This window comes from Aedes aegypti, chromosome 3, assembly GCF_002204515.2.
Source record: "Aedes aegypti strain LVP_AGWG chromosome 3, AaegL5.0 Primary Assembly, whole genome shotgun sequence".
NCBI lineage: Eukaryota > Metazoa > Arthropoda > Insecta > Diptera > Culicidae > Aedes > Aedes aegypti.
In genome coordinates, this window is record NC_035109.1 from 336538414 (window position 1) to 336562609 (window position 24196).

General features: G+C 37.7%; 1 protein-coding gene across 4 annotated transcripts in view; it reads left to right on the forward strand.

Annotated features, from left to right (window-relative positions):
- Nucleotides 1-24196, forward strand: part of LOC5571211 — a 579023-nt gene that overhangs the window by 384405 nt on the left and 170422 nt on the right. For 3 of the 4 annotated variants that reach the window (XM_021853040.1, XM_021853042.1, XM_021853039.1), the window contains exon 1: nucleotides 11907-12662. The exons of the other annotated variant lie outside the window; for it this stretch is intronic. The gene's annotated coding sequence lies outside the window, so the exon portion shown is untranslated. Of the gene's footprint in view, nucleotides 1-11906; nucleotides 12663-24196 lie in introns of those variants that run through there. 4 annotated transcript variants of the gene reach the window in all.

The following is a 24196-nucleotide window of genomic DNA, read 5'->3' on the forward strand; positions in this document are numbered from 1 at the left end:
TTGGAAAATTAAAGTTTTTTAATTTTACAATCAAACCTTCATGCCAAACACTGTCGAATGCTTTTTCTATGTCTAGAAGAGCAAGACCAGTAGAATAGCCTTCCGATTTGTTGGAACGTATCAAATTTGTTACACGTAAAAGTTGATGAGTGGTCGAATGTTCATGGCGGAATCCGAACTGTTCATTGGCAAAAATTGAATTTTCGTTGATGTGGGCCATCATTCTGTTCAAAATAACCTTTTCAAAAAGTTTACTGATGGAGGAAAGCAAACTGATTGGACGATAGCTAGAAGCTTCTGCAGGATTTTTGTCTGGTTTTAAAATTGGAACAACCTTAGCATTTTTCCATTTGTCAGGAAAATATGTTAATTGAAAACATTTGTTAAATATATCAACTAAAAATGATAAGCTACTTTCTGGAAGTTTCTTGATGAGGATGTAGAAAATTCCATCATCGCCAGGAGCTTTCATATTTTTGAATTTTTTAATAATAGTTCTCACTTCTTCCAAATCAGTCTCCCAGGCATTTTCGAAAACGTTCTGTTGATTGAGAATATTTTCGAACTCCTGAGTAACTTAATTTTCAATTGGACTAGTAAGTCCTAAATTAAAATTGTGCGCGCTTTCAAACTGCATGGCAAGTTTTTGAGCTTTTTCGTAATTAGTTAGTAATAATTTGTTTTCCTCTTTCAATGCCGGTATTGGCTTCTGAGGTTTTTTCAAGATTTTAGATAATTTCCAAAAGGGCTTAGAGCCAGGGTCCAATTGAGAAATTTTATTTTCAAAATTCTTGTTTATTAATTGAGCAAAACGTTTCTTGATTTCTTTCTGCAAATCCTGCCATATAATTTTCATAGCAGGATCGCGAGTGCGTTGAAATTGCCTTCTCCTCACGTTTTTAAGACGGATCAAGTGTTTAAGATCATCGTCTATAATCACGGATTCAAATTTTACTTCACATTTTGGAATTGCAATGCTCCGGGCTTCAACAATGGAATTTGTTAAAGTTTCAAGAGCATTGTCAATATCAAGTTTAGTTTCTAAAGAAATGTTAACATCAAGATTAGAGTCAACATACGTTTAATATATATTCCAGTCGGCTCGTAAATAATTGAAAGTGGAGCTGATAGGATTGAGAATCGCTTCTTGGGATATTTGAAATGTAACAAGGACATGATCAGAATCAAAATCAGCATGAGTAATTAGTTGGCTACAAAGATGACTAGAGTCGGTTAAGACCAAATCAATCGTAGATGGATTTCTAGAAGAGGAAAAACATGTGGGACTATTTTTGTATTGAATTGAGAAATATCCTGAAGAGCACTCATCAAATAAAATTCTGCCGTTGGAATTACTTTGAGAATTATTCCATGACCGATGTTTGGCATTAAAGTCACCAATGACAAAAAATTTTGACTTATTGCGAGTCAATTTACGCAAGTCAGTTTGGAGCAAATTAACTTGCTGCCCAGAGCATTGAAAAGGCAAATAGGCAGCTATGAAAGTATATTTACCAAACTGTGTTTCAACAGAAACACCTAAAGTTTCAAAAACTTTAGTTTCAAATGATGAAAACAGTTGATGTTTTATACGCCTATGAATGATGATTGCAACTCCCCCACATGCCCCATCAAGTCGATCATTACGATTCACAAAAAAGTTAGGATCTCTTTCGAGTTTAGATCCAGGTTTTAAATACGTTTCGGTAATAATTGCTATATGCACGTTATTAACCGTAAGAAAATTAAACAGCTCGTCCTCTTTACCATTCAGAGAACGAGCATTCCAATTTAAAATATTTAAATTATTATTTGGATCCATTAGAAAAACGTAATTGTTATTTATAGCTTGTTAATTGTATCACTATATGTTAGTTTTTGCACGATATCCAGCCCTGGGACATATTATTGTACACTGTTTTTGATACATCAAGGCTTTTTAGTGAAATGGTGATTGACTATTGAACGCTGAAACTCACTTTACGCCCACCGTAATTTATCAGCTGTCGTCCCGTCGAGCAAGAAAAGCTATAGTCACACATATTTTATAAATCAATTCAAAATCACATAAATTTGATTAATGCAATGAGACAAAACATAATAACTTTTGATAATATGTTAATTACATCCAAATTTTGTTCCAATCAATATCGCGCGACACCTGGAAGGTCCATGCAACATATTCATACTCATGTATGGCGTTGTCGCTTTCTCTTCCAACAGCAGACCTAGTGACGCTAATTGCGCGCGCTTTTTCAGATCTTGCAAACCGCGCCAGACAAGAACTGAGCTCCAAATGCGATTTATCTCTAGCAGCAATTCTTCCAGTATTCCATTCAGCAATAACTTCGAAAAGTATGGAGCTCCAAGTATTCCAAGATTCAGGTCAGGTGATGAATTCCTCAGTTTTTTTTTTCTCAAGATTCATTCGGAGGCTTCTCCAGGAACTCTTTTAGAAATTGTTTATTAAATTGTTTTCTGGAGCAACTCTTACCTAAATGAATTTCTAAAATACCTCCTATAATTTTTTTTGAAAGTCACGGGTGTTCCCCAGAGAAATTCAAAAAATATCCTAACCAATAATTAGACTTTTAAAAATGAAACTCCTGGTGCAATCGTCGAGCATCTTCTGGAGAAATTCCTGTGGAAAGAAATCTACAATATAATACTTCGAATAACTCATGTAGAAACATTCAAGAACCTTCTCTTTATAAATGTTTATCCAGGAGAAAATATCTGAAAGAATTTTAGAGAATTGTTTCGAAAAATATTTAAAAATATGTCAAAGCCAAATTCCTAAAAGGAATTCTTGGAAAAAATTGAGAAAGAACACTTAAACAAATATTTAATGGTTTTGTCTAGAAAATGCTTGAAGGTGTCCTTAGCAAAATACAGTGAAACCTCCATGAGTCGATGTTCCATGACTCGATGTCGACTCATGGAACCATACTAAAAATCAAATTTCATGGTTACTATGATAGTCCCCTCAAACAGCTTTTTCTAGCATTGCTGTTTCATGAGTCGATGGTCCCTTCAATATCGACTCATGGAGGGTTGACTGTACTTCAAAACACTTCAAGCAAATGTTTGCTAATTTAACGTATATTTGAAATTAAAAAAAAACGAGAATATTTCTCGTAGAAGATTTTTTATAAATCACAAGTTTTAACCCACTATTTTTTTACCAAAAAATTGATTTCTGATCTCATAAAATTATTTTAGCAAAATAGATACAAGATGTTATTTGAAAAAAAGTATTTTAGGGTTTAATTCAAGATAATTAAGAAAAAAAGGATATATTCTTCGATAAATTATTGATTTGGTGGCTACTATTTTTTTTTTTTTTTGAATTCTTGGAACATTCAGGTTGTCATTCCTGGCTTAGTTCAACAGGAATGCTTGACAAAATTTTCAGAACAATATGTGAAGAATTGCCAGGAGGTATTAGAGAAAATCCTGTGAAAATAACTGGGGAGTTGTTGAAGACGATCTGAAGAATGTCGGCATACATTCAACTCTGCATAACTCGATATTGAAGGGACCATCGAGTTAGGGAGATCGAAAAAAAAGTGAATTCTCATAATATTTGTAAATATTTGGTTATTGATTTTTTTTGGTGATTTTCGTCACAAAATCGAAATGCATAATCAGTTTTCATAAATTTCAAACGTAAAATTTTTGGATTCATCTAAAAATTATCTGTGGAGAGTCCTTCCAAAATTTGTTTAAGGAATTATATATTTTGAAATCCGGAATTCCTCTAGAAATTACTTCCAAAATTTCTTCATGGGATAGTTCAGGAAGTTTTTGAATGTTTTATCAGTAATTTTGTCAGGATAATACATATTTAGAAACGCCTGTGTATATTTCGGGAAAGAAAATTGAAATTTCTAAAAAAAAAACATGAGAGCTTCATGAATTTTCCTAAAAGTCTTAGAAATCCACCATTTACAGCCAGTGTCTCAACAGGTTACTGAAAGGAGCTAATTCAAAGATTGTACTAAAATTCGTCCTAAAATTTCCCCAGATTTTCAACCATGATTCATAAACATCTACTGAAAATGTTTCATCAAATCTCCTACAGTGGATTATCCAAAAATTTCAAGAAATTCAATAGGATTGTATACATGAAACCTACTTTGAGATTTTTCAAACTGCACCGAAAACTCCGTTAATATTATTCCATTGCATTCCTCCAAAATTATCTGAATGAGTGGTTTTCTACATTTCTCCAAATGCTCTTCCAGGATTATTATTTTATTTTTTTTTTCAAAAAGTTCTTTATCAGTTTCCACAGTAGTTATAATCGAAAAGAGATGTCATATATGCAGACCTGTTTTCATTTTGAAACATTTGGGATTATATGGATAAATTGAGTCCGGAAAGGTTTTGAACTACTAGAGAGGATTATAGGATTCAATATTTCTAAGCTGTTTCTGCGTATTTTCTAGAGATAACCTTTTAAAAAATGCAATTAAATTTGAGTTCGAAATTATTGATCAAATTTCTTGTACAATTTCCGGTAGAAAATCTCCTGATGGAATAATCGAATATTTTTCACGGAATTTTCAAAAGCATTTGTTTTGACACATCTGAAGGAAATTCGTACCAATGTGTCATACAAATAATGCAAATAATAGTCGAAATTCTGGAAAAAATAATTTAGAATTGAATTCTAGCGCACTTCCCGAAAAATTATCATGGAATTCATTGACATTTTTTTGGCAAAACACCCAAGTGAAATTCTCGGGAATGGTTAATTCTTATATTTCCTAACATTTCAATATATTACGGTATAAGGTCTTACAATAATTTAATTAATTTTGCATTTTGAGTAAGAAAGAAAGGAACTGTATTTTCAGTGAGCATATTGACTGTGCATAGTATTTTTAAAGTTTCAGGAGGGTCTAAAAAATCTATGGAAGAATTTTTGAAAATTTTCATGAAATTTTATGTATTCCTATAAATCATAAATTACCATAAATTTTTCATGGAGTATATTGGTTTAAGCTATACCAGATTTTGTAATGTAATCTTGGAGCAGTATCTTGCTGCATTGCTGAGGAAATATGTTTAGGAATTTCGGATGAAAACATTTGTATAGAAAGCTCAATTTCAAAACTGGCGAACTCCCAAAATATGTTTAAAAATCTGAATTATATCTAGCGATTCCTTAATATTCCTTCATAGATGTACAATAATTTATAAGGACTTTTTCAATGAATTACTAAAAGGTTTATTTGTAATCGAGGGTGGCCCATTTCGCATAAAGACGTTTCGCATAAAGACGTTTCGCATAAAGACGTTTGGCATAATGGACATTTGGCATAACGACAATTATATGCCTTCTTTGCTACCTGTTCTTGTATGAAACTACTTTACGCGAAACGTCAATTATGCGAAACATCTTTATGCGAAATGGGTCACTCCCTTTGTAATCTGCTCTAGACATTCTGCCTCCAATAATTTCATCTTAAATTCCTGTAAGAAAAGTGCATATTTTCACTTTGTATATAGATTTCCGAAAATTTTACATATTTTAAGCAAAAAGCTGTTCAAATAACTGCTTTAGATGTTTTTGCAGTCGACAAAATTTAAAAAAATAGTGTATATGAAAAATGTATGACTTACCTCATTTATTAATTTCTGTCATATTTGACTAAAAATATAGAGCGAAAATTCTTGTACAAAGAATCCGTAATACCTGGCTACATTTTTAAACTGATCTTCTGACAGGAGCTCGCTAAGTGTTAGTGTATCAAGGGTTTTTCTTGTCCAAGAGATTCTAGCGAAACATAACTGGCAGAACTCTTAAATGTTTAACAAAGTCCACGGAGAGTTGCTGGTGTATCTTCTGAAGAAAATGGTTCATTATTATCATAGGTAATTGGTGGAATTCACAAAAGCTAATCTGGTAGGAATCTTGATGGAATATGTGATGGGTGTGTTTGTGGAATATCTGGATGAATTCTGAAATGTTTTCCATAGTTATTATAAAACATTGAATAAATTACTGAACAAAAAGTGCGATGCAACCATGCAGAGGGAAGGTAAACCGCGACATGGTCGCCGCTCAGCCTACTGGTGGAACTCGACGATTGCCGATCTGCGTGTGAGCTGCTTTCGGGCTAGGAGAAGGATGCAGAGAACCCGCAACAACGCTGAAAGAGCAGATCGAAGACCAGCGTACAAGGCGGCAAAAACCGCTCTCAACAGGGAAATAAGGCTCAGCAAGAAAGCCTGTCTGGAGGAGCTCTGTCGCTACGCCGATTCAAACCCGTGGGGTGACGCCTACAGAGTTGCAATGGCGAAGTTGAAGGGCCCAGCTGTACCACCCGATAGATTTGCGAAGAAGATGAAGACCATCATTGAAGCGCTATTCCCCCGACACGAACCGACGAGCTGGCCGTCCACACCTTACGGAGTTCAGGATGACGACGACGAAGAAGCCCAGGTAGCGAACGATGAGCTGATCGCGGTGTCGAAAGTCTTTAAAACCTGGAAGGCTCCGGCACTAGACGGTATCCCCAACGTAGCTCTGAAAGCAGCAATCCAAGAAAACCCGGATATGTTCAGGATCGTGCTGCAAAAATGTATCGAGGAGGGTAACTTCCCCGACATTCGGAAGCGACAAAAGCTGGTGCTGCTGTCTAAACAAGGCAAGCCTTCTGGAGATCCTTCAGCATATAGACCGATTGGCAAAATGCTGGAGCGAATAATCCTAAACGACCTGTGTGCATGTTCGGCTTTCGGAAAGGTAGATCCATCGTTGATGCCATCCGAATGGTCGTGGAAGCTATGGAGACGACGCGGAAGCAAAAGAGGAGAAGTACTGCGGTGTGGTCACTCTGGACGTAAAAAATGTCTTCAACAGTGCCAGTCGGGCTGCGATCGCCGAATCGCTGCACAGATTGGAGAACCCCGAGTATTTTTGTAAGATTTTGAGGAGCTACTTTCAAAATCGTACACTGATCTACGAAACAGACGCGGGAAAATGGTGCACGAAAGTCACGGCGGGCGTCCCACAGGGTTCTATTCTTGGCCTGACCCTCTGGAACGCTATGTATGACGGAGTGTTGAAGCTGAGCTTCCCCCGGGGTGTGAAGATCGTCGGAATGCGTGGTGCTCGTAGTCATCGGCGAATCACTAGAGGAAGTAGAGATACTTGCTACTGAAGCAGTAGACGCCGTGGAAGAAAGGATGCGAGGGAAGAAGCTTGTGTTAGCCCATCACAAAACCGAAGTTGTGATGATAAGCAACCGAAAGGCAGTGCAGCATGCGAGAATCTCGATTGGACAGTGTACCATCGACGCAAAGCGGGAAGTCAGACACCTGGGAGTGATGATCGTTGATCGGCTGGGCTTCAACAGCCATATCGATTATGCATGTGAGAAGACCGTGAAGGTGATATCAGCTCTATCCCGGATTATGCCCAACAACTCAGCGATCAGCAGCAGCAAGAAGTGACTTCTGGCGAGCGTGTCACCGTCGATACTCAGATAGACTGATGGCCATGCGCGTGGCCATGACTAGTGCGTATCGTACGATATCATCGGAGGCAGTCTGTGTGATTGCAGGATTGATCCCTAGAAGCCTTCAACTCGAAGAGGACAGCGAGTGCTACAGGGACCGAGGTACGCGGGGAATCCGGAAAAGAGCCAGAGATGAAACCATGAGCAAATGGCAACAGCAGTGGGATAGCACTGAGAACGGTAGATGGACCAACCAACTAATTCCGTGCCTGTCGATGTGGGTGAACAGAAAACACGGAGAAGTGAATTTCCACTTGACGCAGTTTTTGACCGGTCATGGCTGCTTCAAGAAACACCTGAATAGATTTGGACACGCAAGATCGCCGTTATGCCCCGGGTGCGGCGTTGTCGACAAAACCCCCGAGGACGTGGTCTTCGAATGTCCGCGCAGCGAGCATGAGCGAGCCGAGATGACATCCGTCGTTGACAATGACGTTAATGTGCACAATATCGTCCAACGAATGTGTGCTGACGAAGAGAAATGGGACGCGGTAAATAGGACAATCGTCCAGCTGATGTCTCTTTTACAACAAAGATGGCCAGAGGAGCAGCGACACTCAACACAGCGGATAGCACATGGCTCTAAGTCGTTGGGGCACTTGACAAGTCAGCCTGTTGAAGCGAGCATATGAAGGAGACCAACGGGCGCGACCGGAGTAGGCTAGATCCTCCGCCGGGGACTAGACCGAGTAGAGCGGGCGTAGCGTAGTATCGTTAATAAGTTGTCGAGGTGCCTGCAATCCGGAAGTCATCTTCCAACTGGAATTGCTTCTCTATTGTTTCTCTCCACCGGAATCGCAGGACCGACCTCGGCATCAGCCCGGAAAGCATCGGTTCGGGAGATCTTCCGCCGTCGGGGAAATCTTCGTCGGAGTAGGATAGATCCACTGTCGGGGACAATTCTAGTCCGCAGCGAGTCACCGGCTTAAGTTGTCGGGGCACCAGTGAACCGGAAGCCATCCTCCAACCGGATTCGCTGGATCGACCTCGGCACTTCACCGGTCACTAGCAGTGAAGCGGGAATTAACGCGTAACGTTTACGGTTTCAGGAGATATTCCTACGTCGGGCTAGCTGCACCGTCGGGGACCATGCCAAGTAGCGATCATGACAAACCACCAGTTTTGGGTTCTCAGGGCGCCAGTGAACCGGAAGCTACCCTCCAACCGGCATCCAACTGGTCTAACCTGGAGAGCTCGAGTATCAGCGGATTAGCAGCAGGCGAAAAGTTGCGCAGGGCTCTAGCGAGATGCCAGCCCGAAATGCGTCGCAGCAGAGCAACGAAGCGCAGCAATCACAGAAGCGGCAGTAAAAACATGGCCCAGCCTCATATGCAGTACGAAGAGTGCCAGGGAAGTACAGGAGCGCCAGATGCACGTAAGTTACACGCAGAATGCGAAGGAAGAAGCAGTGCAGCGGTTAGCTCAATAGCCTCACCCATGAAGTAATTCCAAGATTGCATTACATTAATAAGCTAATGTTATGTAATATGAAATGAATTGTTTTATCTTTAATTCATTTCTGAGTTATAACATGGAAAATGGGGGGAGGTCTCGTTGCGAATTCTTGACTAAACTTTTGAATGGTCTTCCCGCATAATCATGAACTGTATTCTTACTGTTCCACATACTCACCCTCATTCTTGTTTACGGCGGATCCAACTTTCGATCGAATCCTATTCATTCGAATCCACGGCCCACTTGATTTTGCTGGCGTAAACGAGAATGCAAAACGGTTTTCGATCGAAAGCACATTCGAACGTAAACGAGAATAGGGGTGACTGTTCATAACCATGTACGACAATGTTAGAACAATTCCATACAACACCTTAAAAAACAATAAACCAACCGTACCACAAATTGTTTTGACAGTTCGGTGAATGGTTATTGGAAAAATCACAGTATGGGGAATAGGCGGTTAAGTTATGTAACCATTTAAGAACGCTGATTTTTACGAGCAAAATATTTTGTTTATTTGTTATTTATTTTTTCACACATTTTACTACAACGCAAACAGTTATAAAATAGTTGAACTATAAAATGGGAATGAACACGGATAATTTATGTGTAAATATTCATAAATGGTATGTTACGGTAATTCAACCGTATTCTGTACTGTACTTATGTGATAATATCTAAACAATAATCAGTTTCGGATGATTTTTAAAAAGAAATAATGAAGCAAGTAGATACGTGTAGAAAAATCAACTTTAATTGGAACGTGTACAGATCTAAAACCTCATTCACGCAATTGGAACATAACTTTACTGTTTCTGTCTGAAGTTGATTTATACTGCACGTTATTTTTGTTTCATTATGAAACAATTTAACATATTTTGTGAAATTTATCCTTTTATATTTAGCTATTGCGCATAGACCCAATAATGGGAATAATTTAATTAAATAAAATAATTCATAGTTAGTTGTCCTCCTGAATGCAATGCTAAAATCTCTTCTAATATTTGTTTTATTAGAGCTCGCCCTACCACGCAACTTGCAAGAATCCATCTCTCTCTTTCCCGGGAAGATTCTATGCGTTGTCGTCGTCTGCCCGTTGCCGCTCAGCACATCAAGGAGCGGAACTTCGGAAAATGCTTATCGATTCCACTCTCAGCGGTTTAGTAGGAATTGGCGCTTGGATAGACTTCCGATGGCACTTCATTTTTCCTTGCAGGAGATGAATGGCTGTTACGTTGGTCTGGTTTTACAGCAACTGCAACACGAATGAATAGTTTCACAATTGGAAAAGAAACTGTTTAAAATCTTACTTACGAGCAACAATGGCTGTGGACAGTAGTTTGACCGCACCTTGGGGTGTCTGCTGCACCGACGGCACCAGGCTTCCACGTTCTCATCGCTTCCTTGTGGATGTTATAAAGTCCGGGTTGTTGAGCTGCCATAGAAGAAAAGACTATAAATATATTGTTATATCTTTAACTTACGTTCAACTACTTACAATTCCAATTTGTTCCAACCTTTTCCCGATCAAATCGATTTTTATTCTGGGACAACAAAACGGTGACAACAATTTTTTTTTATTTTCTTTTTTTTTTGTGGTTTCGACATCGATGCAGAAAAATGCACGTTCAAAAACATACTACTCATTTTTCATATTAATTGAAAAGTTATTGAGAAAATCTTTCACTATTTTGTTTTTGCACATTTTGACTGTATAGAGAAACGATTTTTTTTTCAGGTGTACACAATAATATGCGTCCTTTCAATAAAAAAGGGCAAATTTTAATTCACAGACCAAAATCAGTGATAGTTTTTTTCAAGCGTGCGCAACGGTTCACCAAACTGTTCCAAACAGTAATTTATAGTGAAGTGCTCATGTGTTGGTTTGTTGCGCAAACCCATTTGCCTGAATGTTGTGTTACATTTCCACCATATCGACCGAGTTGCATTGCTATACAATTCAACAATTCCTGTACAGTATAATATAATGTTACAGTTTGATTTAGATTACATAAACAGCTTTTAATGGTATATTGCATTGGGCTTCATACTGTTCAATGTAATAGTAACTGTTTGCGATACACTGACCTTTACAGATAAATGAAAAAGGACTGTTTGGAATACGTGGCAAACTGTATTTTTCTATGCGGGTTTGAAAGAAGTCTGCTTTTTGACTGTAATCGCGAATACCGGAATCATGATCAATTTTAACCGAGATTTGCACAGAAAAATTTGGTAGGCAAATAAATTTATTGAGATCTCATGAAATAAATGCAGATTATCACTACATTTTGTTTAGTTACTAGTATTTTGTCAATTCTCGGTTCTAATTGATAGATCCGTCCTTTTACGAAAAATTCTCGAGATTTCCTAAAAACTGTAGCTTTTGTAGAAAACATTAATATTAAAATTCGAACACATAACTGCAATTTAAAATTAAACGTCACAACGGCGCTTAGATCTACCGGCTCAGCAGTGGATTGCATACCGGAGAGCAACCACAAACATTCAGAGCGAAACTCAAAGAGAGAATTCACCTTTTTGGGATTGCGTCTTCCATCGGTTGCAAGGGTCAACTTTCGAAGGACTTGTACTAAATTTTTCACCGAAAACTATTTTCGTCTGTCATGAAATCAAGTGTTTAAAATCGTCACAAACGATGCTTATTTTAAGCCGCAGCTCTAGCCATCTTGCGTGTGAGATCATCCCTCGTTTGGACGCACCAATTAATCATCAATCATTCATCGGAGCGTGTTGTGAATAAAACCACTTTAAATCCCATTTCGGTCGTTCGAGTTCGATCGCTGAACTTTGTTGCTCTTCGGAACATTATCGCGCTCTCTTCGGGCTTGTTTAGTACCTGTCGCTCTCTTTGCTCTTCGTTCGTTCATGTCTGTTTTCGTCGCCGTGTATAACAGTTGTATAACAGTGGCCGTCGCAGCGCCAGTGGCAGCATCGACTCCGGTCTTCGAAGAGAGCAGCATTTAGTACTGTTCGGGATCGTCGACGGCAAGATGGCCATTTTGTTTACTCCCAGTGCGGTTGGCTCCTGTTCTGTCGTTCAAGTGTTGTAGAACCAGCACCAGCCAGACCAGACCGATCCGGAGAGAAGGATTCTTCTTTTTTTGTGTTCGGTGGTGGCTCCTCGGAAAATCGATAAAATTCTGTACGCGCCGTGGGGACAAGACGCGGTTCTTGTGGCTGGCCACTGGCTTCCGGTCCGGGGTCCGAGATTTCTAGTGTGTTTTTTTCGAGACGGATGTGTGGTGCCAAGACAGACCGTGGAACAAGCAGGAGTAACTGAGCAGCAGAAGCATAAGTGTGACCCCATTTCTTGTAGGGGGAATTTTCTTTCCTTCTCGGCGAGGAGGATAAGTTTAGTGAGAAGTGTTGGAAGTTTGTGAAGCTCGGGCTGAAGAATCGGGACGGTCGTTTATGCCGTCGTTGTCGTTTTTGGTCGGATCGGTAGTCCGTCTCGCATTTTTTGCGGAAGAAGAGAATTGAATGAAAATTTTCCATTTCGGAAGAATTGAAACAGTGGAATACGAAAATCAAGTGACCAGGAGCAGAAACCGGATTGTGTGAATTATTTCGTGCAAGTGAAGAACGGAGACGGAGCAGGTCGGAAAGCAGAAGCAGCGAGAAGCGGAGATTCTTCTTTGGAAGCGAAAAAAAGTGGGTGCTTAATTCAGAAATTTTTGTTTCGGTTTCCTAATTTTCGATTCAGAGGCAGTAGATTTTAATTTGAGTGGAATTCCGTGGAAAATTCGTTGAATTTTTTGTTCCTCCAGTTGCGGGTTGCGGGTCATAAAATAAGAGAGTATTTCTACCTTTCACTTGTGCACTTCTTCATGGGTTGAACAAGTTCGAGCCATAACGAATGAACGGACGGACGGACGAAAGGCAAAGGAACGAACGAAATGTTGTTGAACACGGTGTGTTCCCTTCGGAAAGTTGGTGTGGAGTATGCATTCAGGGTACTGTGGAAGAAAAACAACATCATCAACAACAACGCCGCCGCCGACCGAATCAACTTATGGAACGAACGTGAAGTTCAAGCAAAAAAGCAAATCGAACGAACGGGCGAACGAAAAAAGAAAGCAAGCGAAGAAGAAACAAGCGCTCAGCGCGGATGAGAGCACCACACGGTGTTCCGTCCGTGCCGCAGTAGGTGGGACAAGGGTGGGATTGAGGCAGCACGGGACGCACTCCGCACAAGAGAGATGAAACAAAATTTCTTAGAAAGAATATCGAAAACACGAAACAAAACGGCGACGGTATGTGCTTGAGCTTGAGCGCGGGGTTCGTGGGATCAAAGGGAGACAACCGAAGAAGTGAGTGAGTGAGTGGTGAACGCGAGGAAAGCGCGATACGCGGGAGGAACGAGGGGTTTGTGAAGTTTTTCTTCAGAGATCGAGGTTTTTATTTTATGTTTGAAGAAAAAAGTACGACTCCCAACAAAAACAACAACAACAACAGCAGCAGCATCGATTGGGAATGGGAATTGGTCGGGAAAGATGCAACCACATAAAGGAAAACACAGCGAGAGAAAGAGAAGAAGAGGCAGTGTTGCTAGCAGTGTGTTGAGGATGATCCCTGCCTCGGATGCTGGATGCACTGTGTGCGCCTGAAGTTGATGGTGGATAATGAACGTGAATATGTGTGTGGATGTGAAACTATCAAAAATGGATTACGAAGGGGACTACGGACGGACGAGTGCCAGTAGCCGGGGAATAGAATGGAGGATTATATTTAAATGCACTAGATTAGAGCCGTCGATGATGACAGTCATGATGATCGGACCGCTGGGACCCGCTTCCGATAATCGCAAGCTTGAGCAATGAATCTTGCCGATAAGGCTGCATGAAAAAGCGGAAGAGGTTTGTCGTCTGGAATGGATGGATGGACCGGGCACAAATCAATTGATGACATCGATGGCTGCTTGGGAGGATGAGTAGCCTAAGACCCTGGGTGGCCGTCTTTGCCAATCGTTCAGCGGATGAGTCATCTGTCACCATCGCAGAGCAAGACTCATCGGTCCGGCGATTGGCGGTGGCGGTTCGGTGATTTAGGAGCGGTCATAAAAATGCTTGAATTTAGAAATTGTTTTCGATACGATTCGAAGATTCTATAAGCGCGATGCAGAATGGCTCTAAAGGATGATGATGATGATGATGGCTGTGATGACGATCATGGTGCGGGAGTATGTATCTGGTTAGAAAGCAATAAAATTGTCAAGGGTATTGTTTTCGGCGATAAATCACTATGTTCAGTATTTTTCTATGGATCTTGACCAAAACGCTATTGAGATTACGCAGGGGGACGCAGACGACCGTCTCCTACATCATGAATATTTATTTTGTGAATTTCGCTCGGGAACCGGGCAGAGGTGTTAAACGGTACAGAACATTCCTCAAATCGAGGGTTTCCAATATTTCATTTTTATGTGAGTGGGGAGCGTGGTGAAATGGATGTCACGGTTTCTAAATTGAACGATCAATAACTGAGCAGATTTGATTTATTTAAATATTTGACTCCTCTCGATTTTTTGTTGGTATATGACCACAACGTAACGCATTTTTTTTTTTTTGGAACAATAGCAACACAACTTCTTTTTCTTTATTAACACGATTTTTAACTCTAGGCTTGTTCATCTTGGAGCCAAGCTTCCTTTCCGAAGGAAGTCATCGCTATAACCTTAAGATCATATGTGATGGGGTTGGATCCCAGGTCTTCGGCATGGGATATAAGTGTTCTAACAACCTTTGGGTACATATCTTTTATCAACCTTCTTCTACAGGGAAACCCTGGATTATCAGGGAATTTTATTCAATCTACAACAAAGTCAGGCAATTTCGATCACAATCAGGGAAATTATAGATGGTAGGATATGTTCACGACGAAGCATTTTACGTCAAAATCCATACAACCATTATTTTCTTCAATCGAAAATAAAATCTTCTGCGCTGCTATCAAAACGCTATTTGAGCTGTTAAGTGAGGATCTTTTCGAGTATGAAATTTTATCGTTTTTACAAGACATGATTGACGTTTTAAATATATCTTTATTAAATCAGTAAAGGATTAACATATCTACGGCAAGTCTCTGAAAAGTTTCTATTTTTAAGCTTCTTTTTTCCTTATCTTGCTTGCAGATAACTGTGATGCAAATTTTTTTCTCACATTTCTCAAGAACAGCTTCAGTAATTATCCTAGTCGTTTCTACAGTTTTTTTTTCTAAAATACTACCAGAAACTAATATAGGGTTCTGTTCAAAAATTATTCAAGAAATTTCTTAACCATTTCTATTCGACCAGAATTTCTACGCTATTTCATCTACGGTCATTCCAAAGAATTGCTCCAAAAATTTCTCGAGGGGTTATTCGAGCGAATCTATTAAGAACATTTCAAATAATTCTTTAAATTCGAACTATGTTTCATTGCTGAGCTTCCCTAGATTGTTTTCTAGGAATTTCTCCAGCATTTTATTCAAACATACTGGAGTTCCTTCAAATACTTTTCAATGAATTCTCAAAATATCTCCATGAAATATTCAAAACTTCATTAAAGGTTCCACACTACAGCATTTTTTTTTCATGAAATCATCCGATCATTCCTGCACAATTTTTAGGAATTTCGTCGTACCTTAATCCGGGAGCAAATTGATCACTGGGGCGAATTTGATCAGGTCGGTACCAACAAATATTTCCTCCCAAAGATGCTGAAGGTTTCGTTGGCACTACAGACGTTCCATGTTTTCTAGACTAGTCTAGTCTAATGATGATTTTGAACTATTTCATTTTTATTAGGGTCAGTTTTGCATAGAAATATTTAAAGTTTTTTAAGGTGTAAGCAAAACAGTAGGAAATATCGGTACTAAACATTCCACTGGTCCTATGCCTACATATAAACTTTGAGTGTTAAAACTGTTTTGTAAGCATAAATATGAAATACTGAACTCAGTTTTGATGTCATACAGCATGGCAAGTATAGTTTTTTGCTCATAAAACTGTTTATTCCAGGCAATGGACATGCCCTATATCAACTGCAGCGATTTGCTGTAGACAGGATGTCCCGGGCCCGATCTATCTGACAAGCCAATCGAGCCCTCTGTCACCTTAGAAGATGGTGTCTCCATCATGTCGATAGCCTGGTTTATTCTCGAATAATGTGCTTATTTTAAGGGAAATTGCCTACATTTAGACGTATAGGCAGATTTTTGAAGTCTAATTTTGCAATAAAATGATCAAAAACACGAGTTGTAAGAGTTTTGACATCATTTTCAGATTCAGGAGACCCAAATATAGTAGATAGGGAACTTTTTATTATTAAGGCCGCACGGGACGTCATCATAATCACCCTATCCATATCAAGAAGCAAATCTCAAGAACCACTCCATATATCGATGCGAAAATGTATCACTATGATTCTATATATGTAGTGCACAACCCGATAAATTTTCAGCTTCATCGGTTCACTAAAACTCGAGATTTGCTTCCACAAAGTTTTGATGATTATTGTTAGAGTGAGACGAAAGATAGGGAAAGTAACACGGTCTCCCGTGTCCCCTTAAACCTGCTTTGTTATATGGTGATCAATTTCGCCCCAATGTGTCATTTTAATTTTTTGATATTTAAACTATTTTTATGATATGTTAAACATTCTTTCATAAAAATTCGATTACATAAACTGATAAAGGTCAATGGAGTACTGATTTTGTCGAAATTTGTTTGACAATATTTGGATTCCGAAGAGTAACACAACAAAAAGTTGTAAAATAGTGATCAATTTGCCCCCGGTTTACGGTATGTTTTTTTCCAGGAGTTCTTTCACTAAATCCTTCGGGATATTATCCAGAGATTCAATTGATTTTTTTTCTTTTTTTTCCCAATTATCTTAGCAATAATCTCAAGATTGAGATCTGTTGAAAATTCTTATTCATCAAGGGATTCTTAAGAACTTACACAAGTTTTAATAGAAGTTATCATAAAATTAGATTAATGAATAGGCTACGATTTTTTTTTTCAAAAATTTCTCAGCCGTCTGGAAAATTTCATTTTTGTTTCTTTGGAGATGGCAAACTTGAAGATTTTCTGATTTTTTTTTTTTTTGAAGATGAAGTCTTTTAGAATAATTGGATGATTTCCCAAAAAAAATCTTAGAGTAATTTCTGAAATTTCCTAGTTAAATTCTTAAAGAATTTTTGAAGGACAATTTTGTACAAAACCCTGATTGGAGACATCTGGAGTAGTTTTTGGTTGAATTTTCCAACATGTTCTAAACGGTAGTCTTGGAGGATGTTCTAGAAAAACCGATGGAAGGATCACCGGATAAAATCCTGGAAGACTATGGGTTTCCTTGGAAGAATATCAGAAATAGTATATGAAGGGATTCCTGTTAAAATCCCTGACCCTGAGGTATGGTTTGTGGTAATTTTTGGAAAAATACAGGTTTTATTTTGAGATATCCAAAACAATTTTCATAAGAAATTTCTTATGAAAATTCTTGGAGAGATTTCATGGCAAATTATCACTAAATGAACTAAACTGAAGAAAAATGAAAATCTCTCAAATAAAGTTATCTATTCACATATCTACCCTAAAGAAATTTTTTGTCGTAATGTCACGAGAAATTTCCTAAAAAAGATTTAGAATTATTCTCTGAGAAATGTCTCGTCGTATCAAACTCTTTTCTTCTGGTTAATGCTAGGTTTCGTTTTGTTTTTTGATTACCGTTTGGTCTCTTTTCGGTCTCTTTTTGGTTCATGTTTAGACTCCTTTTTTCAGGATTTTTTTTTTATTTCCTATTTTCGAAAAAACTCAATCGCTAGCAGAGCTGCCTCACGCACATTTTTTTTAATTATTGGAAAATATTTGAAAAATACGATTTTAGAAAAGTATTCTGAGATTTAAACAGTTTTAAATTTGAAATTTCGTAACAATTATGATCAACTATCTCTTTCCCACAAATTTAATCGACTATTCCTTCACTTGAGAAGCATTTTCAATAAAAATTGCTCGAGCAAATAGGGTTGCAAATGAGCTAAATTATTCGTAACCAATAAAAAAACTTGTTTTCCAATAGAAAGAAGATTGTCTATCAATAGTTTAACCCCTGATAAACACACGTAACACTGACTAAATTGCCATCGTCCACTTATTTAACGATCATTTCAATTTCGCTATGTTACAAATTTCACAACAAGATGCGTGCGCATCAGGGGCCCAGATAGCCGTAGCGGTAAACGCGCAGCTATTCAGCAACACCAAGCTGAGGGTCGTGGGTTCGAATCCCACCGGTCGGGGATCTTTTCGGGTTGGAAATTTTCTCGACTTCCCTGGGCATAGAGTATCATCGTACCTGCCACACGATATACGCATGCACAAATGGTCAATCGGCATAGAAAGCTATCAGTTAATAACTGTGGAAGTGCTCATAAGAACAGCTGAATGCAGGCTCAATCCCAGTTGGTATGTAACGGCAGTAAGAAGAAGAAGGCGTGTGCATCGTTTTTCATTTTACACTACCGCCATCTGCTGATCTTGTTGCACGACACACCTTAAAGTATTTAAAATTTGACACAAATTTACGTCATTCAGCTCGCTTCTTCTATGTGTATCCTAAAAGACGTAAATCACATGATTTTATGGGAGAGTATATTCTCACAAACTCTACTTGGAACACTACTTTGAAATTCCATCAAGTATATCTCCTCTTTCCTAAAGATTCTAGTTAGTTCCTCGATTGGCTTCGTCAAAGATTCCGGAGACTTGGATTGGTAGAATAGCTACAGAAAGAGTTTACAGCAAGATTTAAAAGATAGTTAGCCATAAGGAAACTAATTGAATAAAGTGCAATAATTATTTTGAACGAATGAAGAAAAACCATATCCTTGATAATTTCCTACAAATGCTATTGCTAAGTTTCTGGAGTATACAATCAAGACTTTTGGAATACTCTCCAGATCCTATAGAACGACTGCAGGAAAAGTTGAGGAGAATCGAATATAATGTCCAAAAGATTCAGCTATTTCGTTTCATTCGAATTTCTGAAGTATTTCTCGGAGTTAAAAAATCTGCTACAAAACCTCTTCATAGGAATCAAATCCGAAGCATATTTTTAACACAGTCAAAGCGAACTTCTGGAGCATTCGTTGACAGTTTTAGGATGAAATCTTCGGGGAACTTCTTTAATGGTTTCCTAGAGAACTTTTGAAAGAATTCTAGTTAACCCGTATAGGCCTGAGTGAAGGCAAAAAATTTAAAACCCTCACCGCTCAGCGAATTCTTAATGGATTCAAATGATTTTTTGTCAATATACTGGCACACATATCTTGTTTCTAGAAGTGGACAGAAGAACGCGGAAATATTCCTGTGGTCGGAGTTATTCCGGTGGATCACTGGGTCAGGTCGAGTGAGAAGGGTATTGTGCGTTTGTGCCCCTGGAGGTAGGCAAATTTCAAGTCACATATTTTTGTCGGAATCGGTTATAATCTGGCCACTACATGACGGAATTTTAAGAAAATTGCATCAGTGTAAACCTTTTGAGAAACGTTTGAATTGGATAACTATGAGTATAGCATTTGATTAATCCTACAAATGACCATTTTCGGGTCCTGGGACGCCTCAAACTTACGATCAAGTGGCCAATTTGTATCTGAACATCTGTGCCATGCTTATGGGAATGCATTTTAGTGCATGTTTGATTTCTACTTTTCGAGAATTGAAACGAATTAGTATCCAATAGATCTATAGCCGGTTCTTCCAGGCATTACGTCTGAATGACCACATCCGGTATATCTTAAACGGTGCAAAACTCTTCATTTGTAATGTTGAATGTCAGATCTTAATGATTTATGCAATTTAAAATGATTGTCATTGCAAATAAATAAAGGTTACTTGGCATGTCCCAAAAAATAGCCTTTTTTTACCCGACTTGACCCAGTGACCCACCGAAATAACTCCGGCCACAGGAATATTTCCGAGTTCCTATAGCCACTTCTAGAAACTAGATATGTGGGCCAGTGAACTGACAAAAAATCATTTGAATCCGTTGAGAATTCTCCGAGCGGTGAGGGTTTCCGAATTTTTGCTTTCACTCAGGCCTATACGGGTTAAAAGTTTAATGAAACTTGAAAAAAATCATGGCATTGTTCTCAATTAATACCAACTTGGTGCGATCTTTAGAGGGTTACTGATAAAATACTTTGCTGATTTCTATATATTATATTTCAAACAGTGGCACAAGAAGATGAGAGAACAGGTAGAATATGTGTTGAACTATAGTATAATTCAATATGTGTATACTAGGCCACTTGCATCTTCTTTACGAATTTCCGATACCGAATCAAATTCTCAAATTCTTGATTACAGAATAGGGTCCTAAAGCCCTGTCTCTATATTTGTGCCAAACGATTAAGTTTAGGCCTAAAACACACACAGTACCAAAAAATCATGTGATTTACGTCTTTTGGGATGCACATAAAAGAAGCGAGCCAAATGACGTAAATTTGAGTCGAATTTTAAATACGTTAATGTCTAATTCTGGAAATGTCGCTCACACCTCTATCGTTTTCGTGTCCTTCAACATGTAAAATTACATTTTTGGTTAAATACATCTTCAAGGCCACGTTTTTGTGTCGTTCCATCACTTACATCATGTGCCATTCAGTCACAACTAGAATTACGTCCACAGTAATTTTCATTATTTTTAAGAGTGCATGTTTACTCAATTTTCTAATGTTTTCCGTTGGTTTAAGTCTAAAAAACATTTTTTTAAATGTTTTTTTTAGATTTTGTCATACCCCTTGGCTCAAACTCAAATTTTGGGTGTGATTTGTTTTCCGTGTCCCTTCCGAAATGTCAGATAGGAACAACCCCAGTGTTAAAACTAAAAGCCCTGTGGTGTTTTTGTCGACTAAGCGAACGTCAAACATGCTCAAAAGTGTCAAGGTTCATTTATGGACCCAATTTTTAAATTAAAGTTTAGGCACGATATAGCCGTTATTTGAGCGGGAAAAATTGTTCAAGTAGTATGCTCTTTCGTGTAATTAAATAAAAACCAGATTTCGTTTAAAATTTTAGGACCCAATTTTAAGAAAAACGCATCAGCGTAAACCTTTTGAGAAACAATTAAATTGGATAACCATGTTTCCTACATTATATTGGTCCCCAAGATGCCTCAAATTAATTCTGAAGTGGCCAATTTGTATCTATGTGCAAGCTTATGGGAACGTATTTTCTAAGCGGTTTCTTCACCACCGCTTAGGTTTTAAACCTGGTTTAATCGTATGGGTAACCGTGGTTTACGGCTTAAGCGAAGTTGAAGAAATCGGCCCTTTGTGAACTATTATTTGTAAAGATAAAGATAACTTAGCATGTCCCTAAAAGACCTTTTCTACCTGACATAACCCAGTGACCCACCAGGAATATTCCCGAGTTCCTCTGTGTACGAATATAGGTACTGACAAAAAATTATTTGAATCCGTTAAGTATTCGCTGAGCGCTATGAGTTTTAGTATTTTTACTTTCACCCAGGCCTATACGACTTAATTGTTTAAAAAAATGTTTTTGATACCATAATAGTACCGAACATAAAAATGGGGTGCCGAAGGCCGAAGCATGTTTGGCTGAAGTACGTCAACCCGAAGTATGTTAGGCCGAATGGGCCTTTAGACCAAACGTACCATTAGGTTGAATGAGTTAAAAACAAAGAGGAAAGAAGGAAAAATGTTCGGTTTCTGTTATGTTTTGAAAGTTTCAGCCTAACAAACTTTGGCCTTACGTTCTTCGGCCTAATGACCTGACACCAGAATATGGTAATAACAGAGAAGTACGAGTTATTCATAGCAATCTATGTTAAGATACTTATTGGATTATTCTTAGTTTGCCCATAGCATGACATTTATAAATTCCTTCCAGGAACCTAGTGGGTTCTAAGATAGTCATGCACTCAAGATAGTCACAATTTTTATCCAAACTCTTCATTACGCAACATTTGAGATAATTGTTGAGGTAATCTTATTCAGAAATGCTTGAAATTCCATTATGAAACAATCTCAATAGCAATTTAGGTTTTAATACGGTCGTGGAGACCTAAATTTAGATTTATGGTTAGTTTACCCTTCTACCGGCAGTTTCATTTTTTGCCACCAAAAAATATTCACATCGCGATAAGTTTTTAGTTTGTCGGTATTTTTACACCGTCAATTTATTAAAAAAAAATGTGGGCTATATAATTCCAGGCAATAAGGAGCTTAAGATTAAGGTTTACTCTGAAAAAAATATACAAATCGGTTAAGTAAGGACTGTTCATTTTACAAAGTGGACACTTTGGACATGCAATATCTTTTTAATTTATCAATGAAATCGAAATGGGTTTTCTGTACATCGTTCGACTAATATTGTACAATGCTGTGGTAATAAAAAAGTTACCAAAATAATATGATTTCACACTAATAAGGCACAACGTTTAGAACGGTCGATTTTTGGAGGTTATCAAAATCAAGGATTATTAAAAATCGGCAGGAAAATTCGACAATTTATATTTTTTATTTTCAAAAAATGGTTGTACTTAGAAAGCATCATCAATTAGAAGCTTGCTAAAAAATATCAAGTTATTTTTGGAGAAGCAATTTTGCAGATATCATAAAATCATTTTATATCAATTTTTTTTAAAGAAAAATATCTTAAATGTAAATGAAACTGATATGAGTAGAATTTTAAGGTTTAAAGTACGTCCAGACGGAAGTAATAATATAGTATTTATAATAAAAATAACTTACGCCTTCATAGAGTTGCTGATTTAGTCCCCACGTCATATTTTAAGCACAATAGAAAAACAAATAATTTATTTTCAGAAGACCACTCAAAGCACAATGACAATCATCAAGATTGGGAACACTGCTTGAATTAAATCAAATTTATTTTGCATGTATTATTTTCAGAATGTGTTATTCTGAGACTACCTATCAAAATATTTTGAGAAAAACGCTTACAGTTTGCTCTAGATCGATAAACATGCGTATATAATTTTAAAAGTATGGGATTTTTCAATAAAACGACCATAAAGAGTAAATTTGGTACCCAAGAATGCGGTTAAAACTCAAGATTTTGCTTTTTTTATACATATATAGTTTCTTTAGTAATCTAAACCAGTTTTGAACACGCTTATTACTTTACTTTTTTGCTGGTAGTAAAAAGATGGTGTATCAGCAAATTTGACCATAAGGAATAGATCACTAAAGTGACTCAGCGTCAGGAACTGATGGAATATTATTGATGTTTTTAAAAGCTCTACCTTAAGTTGAATAGTAAAGGATACCAACATACAATTTGTTCATTAAATTTAGGATTTTTTCCATGCGAAAAATAATGCTTAAACTTGACGAACAGTTTTTCTTAGGAGTTTTTGCAAAAACTATTTAGTTCTTCAACCGAAAGCATTTTGTAAGTTTCTGTATTTTATAACATTGTAGAATAATAGTTGAACGATACACAGAAAGCCGTTTACGATTTCATCAATAAATAAAAAAGATATAGCATAAACAAGGTGTCCACTTTATAAAATGAACAGTCCTTATTGTTGGAGATATCTGAATATTACGATATGGTGTTTTTTTTAGAGTTTCCAAGATCTTTATTTGGTCAGACACATAAATTTTCATTACTTGAAAACGGCTGCACCAAATTGCTTCATTTTCCCACAACATACTCTCATTAATGTACTCTTCAGAAGAATGAATATCCGAATACAATACAAATTCTGTAGCCTGGGATATTTACGTGGGTTATGGCTACCCGTCAGCCCCTTAAGAATTTCAGAATTTCTCTGGATACAGATGGTCAATGATCAATATCGACACAGATTCGAAAACTAGAACACAGTTTGAAAAAATGGTGCTAAAATATTGAAAAACAAAAAAAAAAATATTGCGGATCAAATATTTTTACGTGGTAAAAATAATGTTGCTAGTAGTATAGATGACTATTCTTCTTACTGCCAGACGATGTCTTATGTGTTAGTCTGACGACTAAACATTCCTGAAGTCTGGTATACCATATCATATGGTCCATATGTCCCTTTTAAAAGCACACGATAATGATCCGCTGATATCTGTATCTGTCATAGGATTGTTTCCTTCGACCGCGGCGATGACAACCTGCTAGTCTCATAAAACCGAAATGCCTGACTAATGCATTCACCGTTTTT